Here is a 15,874-nt window from a genome sequence, read left to right as displayed (position 1 = left end):
AAATGTCTCATAAGCTCTCAAAAAAGTTGAATTGCGATTATTATAGCCTATTTTAAATTTGTATTATTATTGCCTATAAAACAAAAGGAAGCAACTTATATTTTTAAAAACACTTTCCATTTTTCTTGGAATGCACTTACTATATCAGTCATGCAGTGTAAAAATGGAAATACTCAGTCCCAAGTGTTTCCTGCTCTAAGTTGCATGCCTCTCTTGCTCACCAGGGTGGTTATGACACAGAGTATGATCCAAACCTTTTTTGATTTTGTGTGGCCACGCAGCCATGAGGCCTGTGATGTGAGATTGCTTTTGTGGTGACACAGAGGAAGAGAAAATGAGCTGGAAGTGGCCTCTGCTGTTCTACACTGCCAATCTATTCTGGCTAAAGCAGAACTCTGACCCCCCAACCAATTTCTAATGGGTTTTGTGAGTCACAAGCAAACACACAGCTGGGGTCCAAACAAACTTCAGTACGTCTCACGTCTCTTTTTATCACCTTTTCTCTCTTGCATGTGCCTCTTCTTTCTGTCTACATCCCACTAACTAGTTTTTGTTTATCTGTTGTTGTTTGCTATTACACAATTGTTTAAATAATACTCGTGCATTTCTCTCACATATTAAATTTCATGAAAGCCAATGATTAGAATGGCATCATTAGCATGCTCATGAAATGCAAGTTATTGGTTTATGATTATACTGCGGTACATATAACTGCAAACCTAGTCAGCAGTACTACTTATTTACACATGAGAGTGATAGAGAAATATGAATGTGAAAATACATTTTAGTACAATATTTGTAAAATAATATAGTAATAAATACATTTTCTTTAAATGTTATTTCCTTAATTGAAAATAAGAGAATATTTGATTTATTACTTAATTATAAGTGTCATTAATGCAAATACTTAAATTAGCATTTCTTTAAAGTCTGATTAAAAAGGAACCAAAACTCAGTATGAACAAATTGACGAGGCTGATGAGCCCTAGTGAAAAATAAATATAATCAAATGTATTTGAAATACATTTATTTTATGCTAAGTAACTAACTCAATATAGATACCCTGCAATTGTACTTTTGATATACTAAATTGATATACTTAAAGCCTGATAAATTGGAACAGCTAATTTTGTACTTAACACACTTAAAAGTGTATTACAAGTTTTCTGAAATGTTATGTTTAAATATGCAAATTAGGCATTGCCTAATTAAATATTGAGATATATTTATATATTTATACAAATACATTTCTAGAACAAAAATTTAACATTGGATGAAGTCTGGTTCAAAATTCTTTTTTCATTTTTTTTTAATATATTAGAGTCTAGAGGTTTTTACAGAGGGGATTTTGGATATCTCTATTTATCACTCCACAAATCAGAAAATACTCTCAACAGCCAAAAATAAATACATTTTCGCCATTTTGTACATACATTTCCCCTCTGTAAAAAGCTTCAGAATATAGATAAGAATACAACTGTAAAATGTGGTGTTATGTAAGTGCTACTGAAGTGGAGATTTCTGGATCAATGTAGGAGGAAAAACTCATTTTGAGAAAACTGTATTTAAAGATATATACTGTCATTGAAATCTACAGACAGTCAGACACAAATAGATAAAGTGCTCTAAAAGATACCGTTAAAAGTCTATTTTGGATGTTTTCTGTCCACTCGTCTGGAAAAAAAAAAACACTTTATGAAAAGCTAAAAAGCTCAAAATCTCAAAAGTGACAGATGCATGAAAAAAGCAGTTTTTGCCAGTAGTGTCTCACCTTACTGCACTTTAGTTATCCAGTAGTGCTGAGGTCCAACTAAAGATACACTTAAGTATATCTGATTGTGCTACAGTGGAACTATTGCAAGTATACTTTAGGTAGGCCTGCACTTAAAATATCTTGCATTTAAAGACCGACATAATACAGATATCATACTATCCTAACTAATAGTTATATTAAACACATTTTAAGGATTAATATTAAGAAATGTGCATTGTGCAATAAATACTTACTCCAATTATAAATATTCACCTTATTCTGCGCCCGTTCTATTTCCCATGATTCATAGCGGTTTCAACTGACTAAACGGTTTTCTACTTCCGGTTGAAGTGTTTGTTTACATAGAATGTTAGTACTAGCGTAAAGGCTACGGTGATCGTTTGTAGTAATTAAAAGTAGTAGATAGGGCCGTAGTACTCGAGGCCGGTCTTTGACTCGAGTCCGGACTCGAGACCGTTTTTCTATGGTCTCGGACTCGCTGGCATTCGGACTTGTCTCGGTCTCGGCCACTGGTCTTGACAAATATGGCTTTTGGTCTCGACCGAGTCCAGGTGTCTTTATTATGTTCCCAGTAAGCACACATACATCGCCGCAATATTAAAACAAAATATTATTGGAGGGAAAGTGAAACACTGGCCACCTAATAACTTGCGTTGCAATGGGCATTTCGGCTCTTTTTCGTGAGCCGGTGTTCCGACGATTTGTGCTGCCTTGTCGAAAAATGCTACCGTAGCGCGAATCGATCACAGAGAATGTCATTCATTCTCTATAATGGTGTAAATCTCACAATATTATGACATCGTTATTTCATTTAAAACAGGGTAAGTGTATGGGGTGCATATTTTGATATTTTAAATGAACTAGCAATTATCACATTTGATATAACAAGTAAAAATTACATTATTGTATATTATATGAAATACAATTATAATAAAATTCTAAGTTATGACTACTGTATACTGTACTGTTTTTATTTTTAAAACGATGTGAAAAGTAAACATTTCGGCTCGTTTGACTCAGCTCACTGAAAAGAGCCGGTTCTTTTGACTCACAAACGGCTCTTTAAAAAATAAATGTTTAAATAAATTCACTGAAAGTCCACCGCTAGTGCAACGTGAATATTCACATTTTTAATTGTTCATAACAACCTGATAACAACCCGAAAACTAGCCTGCTTGCCTTGCACATCTAATTAATGGGCAAAGTTTTCCGACTTTTATTCTTATGCTTCAGTCTTAACGCAGCTAACCACTCTAAACGTTTACTTTATTGAATGTATCTGATACAGAACCGGACATGGGCAATATCTCCTTCTTATCCCTCTGAGGTCTGAGCTGTTTTCTGGGTCCTGGAGGTGTTCTGACATGCTCTGACATTTGTGCTTATTTCTGTTACTTGTGACATTTTCATGGCTAAAGTCTAATTACACTGTATTCAGCACAAACTCTGCTACAATAATATATCAGCAGCATGTATGTAAAAGTTTGTAGTTTTGAGATAATGACATTTATGCGTGGTTTGTGAAAATACAAAAAAAAAATTCTCACTGAAATAAGGTCATGAAACCCATACTGATTATTTCTTCACAAGACTTTTGAAAATTGTATGACGTAGCCTAGAATATTTGCTCTAAAACTATGTGAAAATCACCCTGACTGCTCATTCAGAGAAGACAATATATTGATTTAAAATTTTTACGACGTGTTTTGTGTGAAAAAGCTTTATGCGGGAGCTCATTAATATGTAAGCTTTTGACACCTGAGAAAGACAATTAAAGAACCTCCCCTAACGGCCCTATTAGGAGCTATCAGGCCCCTATCATTCTGAGCAACCTTGCACAAAGAATGAGGAGATTTAAAAAAGAATGGCTTTTAGATTTTTTGGATTTATTTACAACACAACATAATCCAAAGATACAAAACAAATGACAAAAAAGCACTCATTGAAAACAATTATCCAAAGACAGAGAACTTTGTGCCATTCATAAAAACATTGTACATACCTTTCATTTCCAAGGTTTTGGATTTTCACTTTACCATGTTCATGTACAAACTCATGTGAATGTTGAAGTCAGCAGGAGTGGCATCTGGGCCCTGAAAAAAAAAAAAAAAAAAAAAAAAGTGAACAAACTGATATCAAGAGAAACTATAGGCCTGCACGATTTTGGGAATAAATTTGAGATTTTTCTGGTTAAAATTGCTTTTTAAAATTCACAGAATACACACACACACATAAATGTTTCCAACAATATATAATATAATGAACACCAGGTTTGTTGTGCCTTGTAGGCATAGGCTATGCACAGTGCTGCATAAAATAATAATAACAATAACCATATCAGCCTATAAATCTTCCAAAATATTTCAGTAACAACTAAGCTAGAGAAAAATATATTGATTATCATGCTACTTCTAATGTTTCCATTCGTTATGATGATATGAAATGAGATAATAGTAAAAACATGAAGCCGTTTGGTGCTTTTCAAACGCGATCGCGATCCAAATATGATACATTCAAACGCGATCGCGCTCAAATATAAAACATTATGGTTAACTTACCATATACATATCTACATTTGAGCAGATATCCACAAACACAGTAACAGTAAACACGGGTCTAAATATTATAATATTCACCATATATCTAGCAACAGTTCAACTGCAATGTGAAATTTATGCAACAATAACAAACTAATATGTAAGAATTTCTTACCTTACATCTTTCTTGTCTTCAAATCGCGTTCTTCTTCTTCTGAGGTAATTCCAATGTAAGCTCACGGCGTGTCTTTCAAACTCGACGAAAAGCAGAGACTTGTGAAGTGTTTTGGTGTTTTGTTTCTGAGGTAACAAGCGCGTTCGCGTTCCATGTGGAGATTTGCATGTGAATGTCTTTTGCACGAGTGGGCGTGTTCAAATTAAAAAATAATTAGGAAGCGTTTGAGAAGCTGGACATCTTGTTGGTTTTACACAAATTACTTAAACAGAGAATATTTGTTTTCGTTTTGAATCCGATCATTTAAAAGTACACACTTAAATGTTTATAAAGGTATATGGCTCATAAATGTGTGACAAGTATTCCCTGAGTTTTGTTTCAGTTTATAGACGTGCTCAAGAAAAAAAAGTTCACCGCGACGGGGAGGCAGAACGCACACCCTGTTTATTTTCTTTATTTTACAAAAGCACAATGTTTTGATTTGATTGTAAGTGGACACCTACAAAAGTAAAAATATCACAGATTATTTTTTTATATTTCTTTTTTCTGTATGACCATAAATGACGGAGAAATTTAAGTTTATAGTGCTACAATGTGAAGAAAATACGGCAAAACGCGCCGGCGCATTTGCCGACCTCAGAGGGTTATCTTATGCTCGAAACACTCAGTTTCTAAAAAGTTTGAAATCTTCTTTGAATTGTTAAAACAACCAACACCACATGAGGAGCTTGAACTTGAATTCTCTCGCTGCTAGTACAGGTCAAGCACTACGAACCGGAAGTAGGCAACCGGAGTCGTCATTATGGCAGCGCGCATTGTTTAGAGCAGAATAAGGTGGATAGCTGCAAGCAGCAGTTATCGGGGTCAAGCAGAATAAGACGACAAGACATGCCAACATTGCTGAAAGTGTCAGACCAACTGCAACAATGAGCAATTAAAGACATTAAAGACGATTTTAGGTGAAATGGCTGAAAAATCATTTAAACAGTAATTTAAAATATGATTTAATGGATTATCACTTTCGATCAATAGGTGGCGCAGTTACAAAACTGATGTGATGTGGTCAGAGTGAAGTGACAATGACACATACAAAGTTTGGTGTCAATATGTCAAGGCATTGCAGAGATAAAGCCTGAATAGTCCTTTTGGCATCATGCCTCAACTTTGCTGCTGCGGTATACGAAATGGTTTCATCTATCGACACGAAATCCATTACTTTTAGTCGGCACAGTCTGGAGATGATACGATTCAATTTTGGTGAAAATTGGACAAACGGTCAAGGAGTTTGAAAAAGTATGCATTGAATGAAAATCAAGATGGCGGACAGGAATTTCGGCCAAATATGGCAAACTTGGTATCTATGTTCTCGGCGTGACCCAAGGAATCTATTAAGACCAGTGTCATCACGATAAGCAGATTTATTCAAAAGTTATTAATTTTTGGAAATTTTGTTATAACTTTTGACCACTAGGTGGCGCTGGTTCAAAACTTATCAGGCTCATTCAGGGCATCGTGCTGATGACCCATACCAAGTTTCGTAACAATCTGTTCATGCGTTCTTAAAATACAGCATTTTAGCACAAAATTCAAAATGGCTGACAGTCAAAATGGCCGATATGGTAAAATTGGATCAGTCAACTCGGCATGTTGCCCTGAATCTAATGAGACCAATTTTTGGACAAACTGTTCAGAAGTTATAAGCAAAAATAGCCATTTTTTGTATCTCCAGACCAGTAGGTGGCGCTGCACCGAAACGCAGCATGTAGCCTCAGGTCATGCTTGTGATGACATGTACCAAGTTTGGTCTGAATACGATAAAGCGTTGCGGAGATACAGCCTTACGTCTGTTTTCGCAAGCGCTACGTAAAATTTGTTTGTGTGTTTATCAAAAACGGTGTGACGAATCAACTTGAATTCCACACCTTTTTGTCACCTTGGTCTGGAGATGATCTGGTTCAATTTTCATGAAAATCGGAGCAACGGCCTAGGAGGAGTTCGAAAAAGTAGGTTTTTCGGAAAATTCAAAATGGCGGAAAAATTTCCATGACGGAAAATGACGTCATAGGGTGCAATCGAATCGGCATGAGCCAAGGAATTTTGTTTCTAGCCCTTATGGTTCAAAAGTTATTAGCATAAACATGAGTGAAACTTTGGACAGTTGGTGGCACTAGAGGGAATGAGTTGGAGACTCCAAAATTGCTATGCTGATAGTTCAGACTGTCCTTTATCAGTGTGTCAAATTTCATAACTTTCCCACAAGCGGTTCTATGGGCTACCATAGACTCCCAAAGTGGAAGAAGAAGAAGCGGAAGAATAATAAGAACGGGAACAGATACAATAGGTGCCTCTGCACCTTTGGTGATTGGCCCCTAATTTTTATTTTATTTTTTTATTTTTTTTATATCAGTAAGTCTCAAGCGATATGTCAGAAACATATATTAATGTATTTGTAGTACTTGGCGCCATATTTACTAAAAGCTTGCGGCAGCGCAAAACCCTCTTTTGGCATTGAAAAAATACTGTCGAGATTTACTAAAGACACAGGCAGCTGACCTTATTGCATATGCATTTGTAAGAGTGTTGCTTTCAGATGCAACATTTATGGGAGGAGAGTATTTAAATGAATCACGCAACGTGATTTACTAATGTTTGCGCTAGTCAATTTAGTGGTATTTGCGCCATTATTTAACACCCCAAAAAAGCTTGTCTTAACCCATTGTGCGACATGGCTGCAATTGTTGTTGCTAGGAGGAGACACCGCAGAGAACAGAGAGCACGTGGTAGAAGGGAGAAAATATTTTCCACTTGTATACATTTCTGTGGAATGCCGGAGGAAGACGTTATCTGAACATATCGTTTACCAAGCTATGTTATTTTTAATTTGCTGCAGGAAATAAAAGACGACTTAAGTTGGAATCCTCAACTACAAGTTGTCACGCAATACCTGGTGCATCAAAACTTCTTGCAACCTCTAATGTTTTGTCCTCTGGCTCTTTTCAACGTACTGGCTTATTTAGCTGGATTTCACAGTCCGCATTTTCACCTGCGTAATCCGTGGTCCCAACGCTAATTTGCGCTGCTCTTGGTATATTGCGTTGGTCATTATGTAAATGATTTAACTGCGTCTGTGTTCTTTAATTTGCGTGTCAGCAGTAGATCACGTGCAAAACTTGCCACTCCCATCGGTGCATTTGTGGAATTGTGCTCTCACGCTATTTTGCCCCTTAGAATGAATCTGGAATCTGAATCTGAAACCTAAATCTGGCCCTTAGTATGAAATAAATGTATTTTAAATACATTTTGGTAAAGGATTTTTTTTCACCAGGGAGTCCAGTCTATACCTCAATAGAAGCTCAAGGTTATGATTTATGCTCAGGGAAGCAGATCAAAATAAAAGAACAATCCTTAGAGCATAATATGGGAAATGAGTGAGCAAGTCTGCCCTTAAATCTCTATGATTGGTTGTTCTCATCAATCTCTGTCCCCTGTTATACTGTTAATGTTCCACTTAGAGGAGGCTGGAGGCAAAGTACTTCATTGCCTAAGCCTATCCCTTTCAGTTTAGAAAATATAAATGAGGTTGACTTTGAATCTCCATATCCCTTACACTATAGGTAAATTATTATTGAAAATATAGTATAACTCAATGCAACTTTCAGAGATAAAAATCTCTTGCATTCTCTTTCTCCCCTCTCAGAAACGAGACATCTCAAAATTAGTTGCTCTCTATCGTTAATAAGTGGAGCATATGAGTTTGGATGTGTTATTCTTACTAGGCTATAAGCAGTTGTTAAAATACCACTGGAAGCGACATAAAAAAAAACTGTCAAGACCCCTTCAGGCATCTTTCCTTCATGTGCATTCAACAACATTACTGCAAAAAAAAACAAACAAACAAAAAAAAAAAACTAAATAAATAAAAATAAAATGTTTGCACGTAATGTGAAATGTCTGAATGTGCTCTGAGGCAAGGTTATGTTTAAAGTGTTACCTTGCACTGATTATTAAATCCATATTTTAGGTTGAAAGTCATGAATGATTATCAAGCACACTCTCTGCTCTAAATGTATAGTATGTGTGTGTGTGTGTGTGTGTGTGTGTGTGTGTGTGTGTGTGTGTGTGTGTGTGTGTGTGTGTATGTATGTGTGTATGTGTGTGTGTGTGTATGTATGTGTGTGTGTATGTATGTATGTATGTATGTATGTATGTATGTATGTATGTATGTATGTGTATGTATATGTATGTGTATATATATATATATATATATATATATATATCTCTGTGAAACATCACATCAAATAATTAGCCAGTGGGCTGCCTTGAAAGGATTGAAGGAAAGAAAACCTGATGTGAATAAGTATGATAAAGCAGCCTTAAGGTTTAAAACAATAAAAACGAATTAAAACGCTTTTTAAATTGATCAACTATATTTCCAATTTGTTTTTACATAAATGACTATATATATATATATATATATATATATATATATATATATATATATATATATATATTTTTTTTTTTTTTTTTTTTTTTTTTTTTTTTTCTAGCTCAGCAGGGATTTTCGTTTCTGTGCAGGATGTACTATAACACTTGGGATTCCTCTGAATGGATAAAAACATACTTGCTCTGTATTGGTATGTAACACATTCCAAATAACTATAAGACCAGCTGATTCTCACAACCAAACAAGCTTCAAAATGTCTTCAAAACCAACTTAGTCTCACATCTCAAATTTACCGCACATGAATAAAGTGATTATAAAACATGTAATAAATGGCTGTATAGAAGTATTTTGTTTTCTATTAGTTAATAAATGCAATTTATTTGCTTGGTCTTGGGTTTCTTATGTGGTTTGAGTCATGGAGTATCTTGCATAATGTGTATTCTCAGCTACCCTGGTCATTGCATTTGTGTATTTTATTGAGTCACTTTGGTAAGAAAGATTACACAAACACACCTGCCAATGCTATTCAATTTTTACAATACTAGTAAAGGATTTTCAGATTGTGAATGATCCTGCCAACTTCACATTTGCCAGCTTGATAAACCTAACTTCAGTTTAACTCTGTATTTCCATCCATTGTTTCCAAAGAGAAAACCTTGAGGGTGCAACATTACCATAGAAACAGTCATTGCATTTAAGACATTTCCCCCTTTTAAATTAAATAAACAATTCTCGCTTGAACTTTAAAGACATGTCTTTTTTGTAGTGTAGATGTTATGCAGGTGTCACATAAAGCAAACAGCTCAGCTTATTGTGTGACCAGCATATCAAGTCTTTCATGAGCTCTCAATGCGTCTCATGTAAAAAAGGTGATTTGTGTCAGGCTGAAAAAAGATACCATTGCTACCATGTTTAAGCACTGTGAGGTTTAAAAGGTGAGCTGATGAGCTTGTCATTTATTTGCAGATTAAGTGAGAAATGTGTCTAAATTGGTCTATAATGTCATTGAAATATTTGCATATTGAGACCGTTTTAAACTTGTGGTAATGTCGAATGTATTGAAAACTTTGACTTTGACAAGTGGGACAAAGGTCACTGGGAAAAAAAAAAAAAAGGAAAAGTTTGCATTAGTATATTATTCTTAATATACTAGTATATTAGTATTAACAATATAAGTTGTATAAGTATGTATATGTAGAGGCTGTTATGCTGTAGCCTACAGGTTATGACTGTGGGATGACCCATAAAAAATGTGTGAGTGCCCTACTATTATACATTGATAAAATGTACATTTGTACATCACCCTACATAAATCACCCAGTCTATATCCCCAAATAACCTTTAGTATTCTAGGTTGAAGTATGGTTTGGTACACATCCCAGTGCTAGAAAGACGTAGCAGCGCTGAAAATAAATCCCTGGTTCAGACATTTTATTTAAGAAGAGACTTATTTGTATTTAAGTCCATTCTATGTCCTTGATAAGATGACTACATACAGAAGCTATATATACACACGCACTCACAGGACACTTTATCAGGAACACCTTGTACAGGGGTTGGCCTCACTTTTGCCTTCAGAAATAACTTAATTCTTCGTGGCATAGATTCAACAAGGTGCTGGAAACATTCCTCAAAGATTTTGGTGCATATCGATTTATGATCGCATCATGCAGTTGCTACAGGTTTGTCAGCTACACATCCATGATGTTAATCTCTACTGGTGCTCTACTGGAATGAGATCTGGTGACTGTGGAGCCCATTTGAGTATAGTGAACTCATTGTCATGGTTAATTGAGTTACTGCTGCCTCTCTATCAGCTCAAACCAGTCTGGCCACCTCTGGAAACAAGGCATTTTGGCCCACAGAACTGCCACTAACGGGATATATTATCTTTTTTGCATCATTCTCTGTAAAACTTAAAGTAGTAGATCCTAGTAGATCAGCAGTTTCTAAAATACTCAGACCAGACCATGCCACATTCAGAGTAATTTAAATCACCTTTCTTCGCCATTCTAATGCTCAGTTTGAACTTCAGCAGATCGTCTTGACCATGACTGCATCCGAAAGATTAGGCACCTGACTTGTTGCCTTTCTGCCTTATCCTGTTAGCTAGCAACCCCACTTTTGAAAAATCCCCAGAAATGGCATACCCAAACTAAAACAGATACAGTTCATGAACCCTTTGCACTAAAAGCACATGTATGATCTCTGCAAGCTGACACTTGTAAATTTTGAATTAAGTATTGTCATAATGAAACAAATAGTTATAAACAGCTTCAAAGTTTTGTAAAGTTATTAGAAATTTGTTTATTAAATATCTTCATGAAAATAAAATTGAAGTTGGCATTGTATCAATCTAGAAATGCACTGCAGCTAAAGCCACATGTCTGACCATGCTATATTTCAAATCTGAAGATGATAAGTCTAAAATTCTATATTTAGTTAAATGTTTTTCAAGATCATGTCTATGACTTTATTTTGATTAGATATTTTTCGATTACAATATTTTTATTATTGCCATCTTCTAAGCATCTATTCAGTCTATTGTCTCTATTATTTTGTGGTGCAAACGAGCCCGATTCAGTCTCAGTCTCCCCTGCACACATTCACACCTCTCCGGCCTGGTTATGGCTCTAAATATGCTTTTCTTTTGTCTTCATTATAATTACTAACGACTGGCTATTCACGCTGTTTCAATCCCTGATTTATTTTATCAAAGTTCTCACTTCACATTTGAAACTGTATTAAATGCCCTTCTTGAAAAAAGAAACATTTCAGTAAGCATTCCTATAATTATATTTTTTTTTTTTCATAAAAATAACAGCTAGGTGGCAGGTGCATCTTAGGGCTAGCTAGCATGTTAGCTTAGCACACCATCAATACATGACAATTTATGAGTTTAAAACCATGTTTTTGCTCCAAACTTATTTTATAACGCAAGTTGAGTGTTTAAAATAACATTCTGTGATCTGATTTGGCTTCGGATAAAAAAATCAGACAGAAAATATATTATTTTATAGTACGATGATAAAATCTATATTGATTAGCATTACATTATAAATATATTATTATGAAAATACCTGACATGGCTCGAAGAACACAGATAATTCATATATCGTTGCAATCATGTTTATTGTCTCCAAAACATCTTTATCTGCATGTTACAGCGATCTCTGGAAGCTTTGTTTATGTCAGGGACTTCCTGGAATGTCACATGATTATGGCTCTTCTTCATATGTGCCATATTTGGACTAAATGTACATAGGGCGCCCTCAGACTGCCAGTATATATTGAAAACATAGTACATCAGAGTACCCAGCGCTCATAATGATTACATCGGCCCATTTTGGGTATAAATTTTAATAAATATTATTCCTCTCTATAAAAATCTGACATAAACCTATGAGAATCTATCAATGTTTCTCCAAATCTGCACATTGTTTAACTAAAAGCCCCGAGGGACGTTGTTTTGTCAAGTGCTTTCATGACGACTGCACAGGAGGTTTTTTTTTTTTTTTTTTTTCCTGAATGGGTGCGGCTGACGCTCATAATTCATATTAAAGGTATCGACTAATTTTTTGACACAAATTAAGACATAACTATCACTATAAGTTTCTCAGAATAAACAACGTGATCTCATGAGAATACGTGTGTATTTTTACGTAAAGTGTAATTCTACCATACGTACATTTACTTACGTTTTATACACACAGAAACGTATAATACTGACGTATTTACAGCACTAAAACGTAAAATATTTACGTATTAACAGCACAAAAACGTAAATTATTTACGAATGAACAACTCTACCGACGTACATATTTGTACGTATTCTTATTTATGCATATTAAAATCGTGGCATTAATGTTTTGACTCTATTGCATTCAAATGTCTTATCAATTACGTTTTCAGTCGCATTTATTATTATTAAATGCAGTTTACTCAAGAAATAGGCTAATAACCATTCGCTCTGTTTGTGCCTTCTGCTGCAAACTCGTTTCGGAGGATTAGCCTACATGCAGTTACACAAGAATACACTTTAAAACCTTAAAAATACCTTATTTAATCGTTTAACCATTTTGTAATAATAAGTTTATTTACAGTGAGACACAAAATGTGTTTTCTCCAATAGAACAATAATACACCAAAACCCAACATAAATTCACAAAAGACATAAATTGTATTAGCTTGATATTATAATCCAAATCTTTAGAATCCATACGTTTGCAAGAAAGAGATCCAAATTCAGCCCTTTATCCAGTGAGTGATCTTCATCTCCATTTCACAGGCTATCAAAGCAGCGCAGTCCGTAACTGTCAAATTCGCGCTCGTGATGAATTTAAATTCAAAAATTGCGCCCTCAAGAAGCGTTACGACATGTTTTATGGCAGTAATATCAAACGCTCATTGGCTCTCGCCACAGATTGCGACATGCCGTATTTCAGTCGGTAAACTACATTTGAAATGGAGAAGCGCGAAAAACATTTTCATGGATTAATAACTTAAATTCTGCTCTGTACCTCATTCAAAACTATTATACTGAAAGAGAGGACTGTGACTGCAACACATCGTCATGTGAACGACTTTTGGTACCGGTTTTGACATTTTCGCAATAAATAAATTATTGTGATTACACGTATGTTGTAATTTTTCTTCATAATTGTAGCCTATGTAGTTTTAAGAAATTGTTATGGGTAGGTTTAGGGGTAGGAGTAGGATTAGCTGCTAAAAAAATCTTTTAATGCTATATTGTTAATAAAATTGGCATTTCCCTACACATCTCTGTACGTTTTGTCCTTTTTATATTCTGTATAAAATGGGTAACGTTATGTTTAGGTTTGGGATTGGGGTTAAGGGATCTTCCATTTATCTATAAAACGGTAAAAGGTAAATTATACAGATATCTTAATGATATAAAAGATTCGTAAATATTTTACGTTTTGTAGCAGTAAAAAACGTAATAATGTTACGTTTAATTGTTGCAGATACGTCCATATCATACGTTTCAGCATCTATCCAAACGTACAAAACGTACGTTTTCTATCTTTGAAAATTACGTATTAATACTACATATTAACAATGAGACCAGGCTGTATAAATGCATTTATGGATATACGTTGAATCTATACGTATTTTAAGTTGTAATACGTAAATATAGATACGTATCGAACCTGAAATAACGTCCATATGATACGTAAAAGTCACTATAATACGTAAATATATATACGAATTGGATCGTTTTTATTTACGTCTAAATATGTACGTTTCGTGTGTGAGATCAGGCTGGAATAAAATACTGGTCAAATACTGAAACTTGAGTCTTATATTTTTTTAATGATGTATAGTTTGACAAGGTAATACATTAATTCTCATTGTACATTTGAACTACTTAAAGAACGATTCAGTGCGTTGGCGTCCTGGTGCTGGCTAACAGATTAACTTATTTGGAAGCGATTACATAATTATTAACATAGTGCAGCTGATTGGTTGCTGTTGCATCAGCAGCCAATGAGCAGCAGCTCAACATTCAAATACTGGTAGTTTGCTTTTAGCAGTCTTGCAGCGTTCTTCCAGAAACCCTCCATCTTCCCCAGCTCCACCTGTATAAGATCTGCTATGGGGTTTATCTCATGTGTGTTACATGTGCAGCAGCAGCATGTCTTACATGCTCACAGCAGCATGTATGTGAATGCATTGGGAGTAGCAAGTCTCGGCCTGAAATTAGTTTTATGAGGTACCTTAATGCGCAAACGCTGCCTGCAAAGTCATTGCCTGATAAGGACCTATCAGCCTGTGTCATTTGTTGACCATTAACTTGATAGTCAGCAAGAAAAATAACTGTAGAGAGGAGTATTTTGGAGGATCTTTTTTTCTGTTCTTTAATATTTAACTTATATGAACTGGAATTAGAAACCTAATTATGTGAGTATTATAACTTTATTATTATAAAATGGACTTAAACTGGATGCTTGCATGTGTGTAATCAAACGTATCGGCTTGGGCCCTGACACAAATGGCACACTTCATATGCACTTTCGGTCTTGTGGACTTACAATGGCTGCCGCGTGGACTTAAGTGTCCATTAAGTCCATGAGACCGTAGGGTGTCCCATTTTTTGGTTTCAGAAGGGTGCTCGCGAGAATTTGTGCCCTCGGTGCGCACTTTTGTGCGCATTCTATCACATTATTTTGGCAGTTAAAGTTTTGGGCGGGTTTTTCTTGGAGTGGGCGGGTTTGCATGTTCTGCAGCATGATCAGTGGTAACCCCGTTGAAAGTGTGAATTCTTATTTCACTTTAACCTTTTCTCATATATGTAGCTTAAGCTACACATAAACAGTGTGTATACCTCACAGCAATTACATACAATAGACGTTTGCTGCTACATTAACACAATTGCGTAAATGCTGTAGCTTATTTGCCTAGAATCACGCCACAAGACTGTTAAACAATGCTTAGATTAAACTGTTATGATTGCTCATTTTATAAGCAAACCATGTGTAAGGGTTCATTTCCTGCAGTGGTTCAAGCTGGAAGACTGTCGAATGACTAAAGAAATGTTATTAGCAAGATGGTAGAAAACTATGAGGCGCCACGTAGAATTTAAATCAAACTTCGCTTATCAATACATACATAACACACGTGCATATACACCTATAAATTACTCGCATATACATGTATACTATTGGATGTTCAAAATACATACCGGTATATGAAATACACGTGCACACTAATATGAAATCCATACCAATACATATTATGTTAGTCATGAATGCATATACACTTGTGAATAACTTGCATATACATATAAACTTGACGCACGCATACACCTATAAACACTCGCATAAACATATAAACTTCCATGCATATACACCTATAAACACTCGCATATACATATAAACTTCCATGCATATACACCTATAAACACTCGCATATACATATAAACT

This window comes from Squalius cephalus, assembly GCF_949319135.1.
Source record: "Squalius cephalus genome assembly, chromosome: 3".
Classification (NCBI taxonomy): domain Eukaryota; kingdom Metazoa; phylum Chordata; class Actinopteri; order Cypriniformes; family Leuciscidae; genus Squalius; species Squalius cephalus.
Note: the sequence above shows the minus strand (reverse complement) of the source record.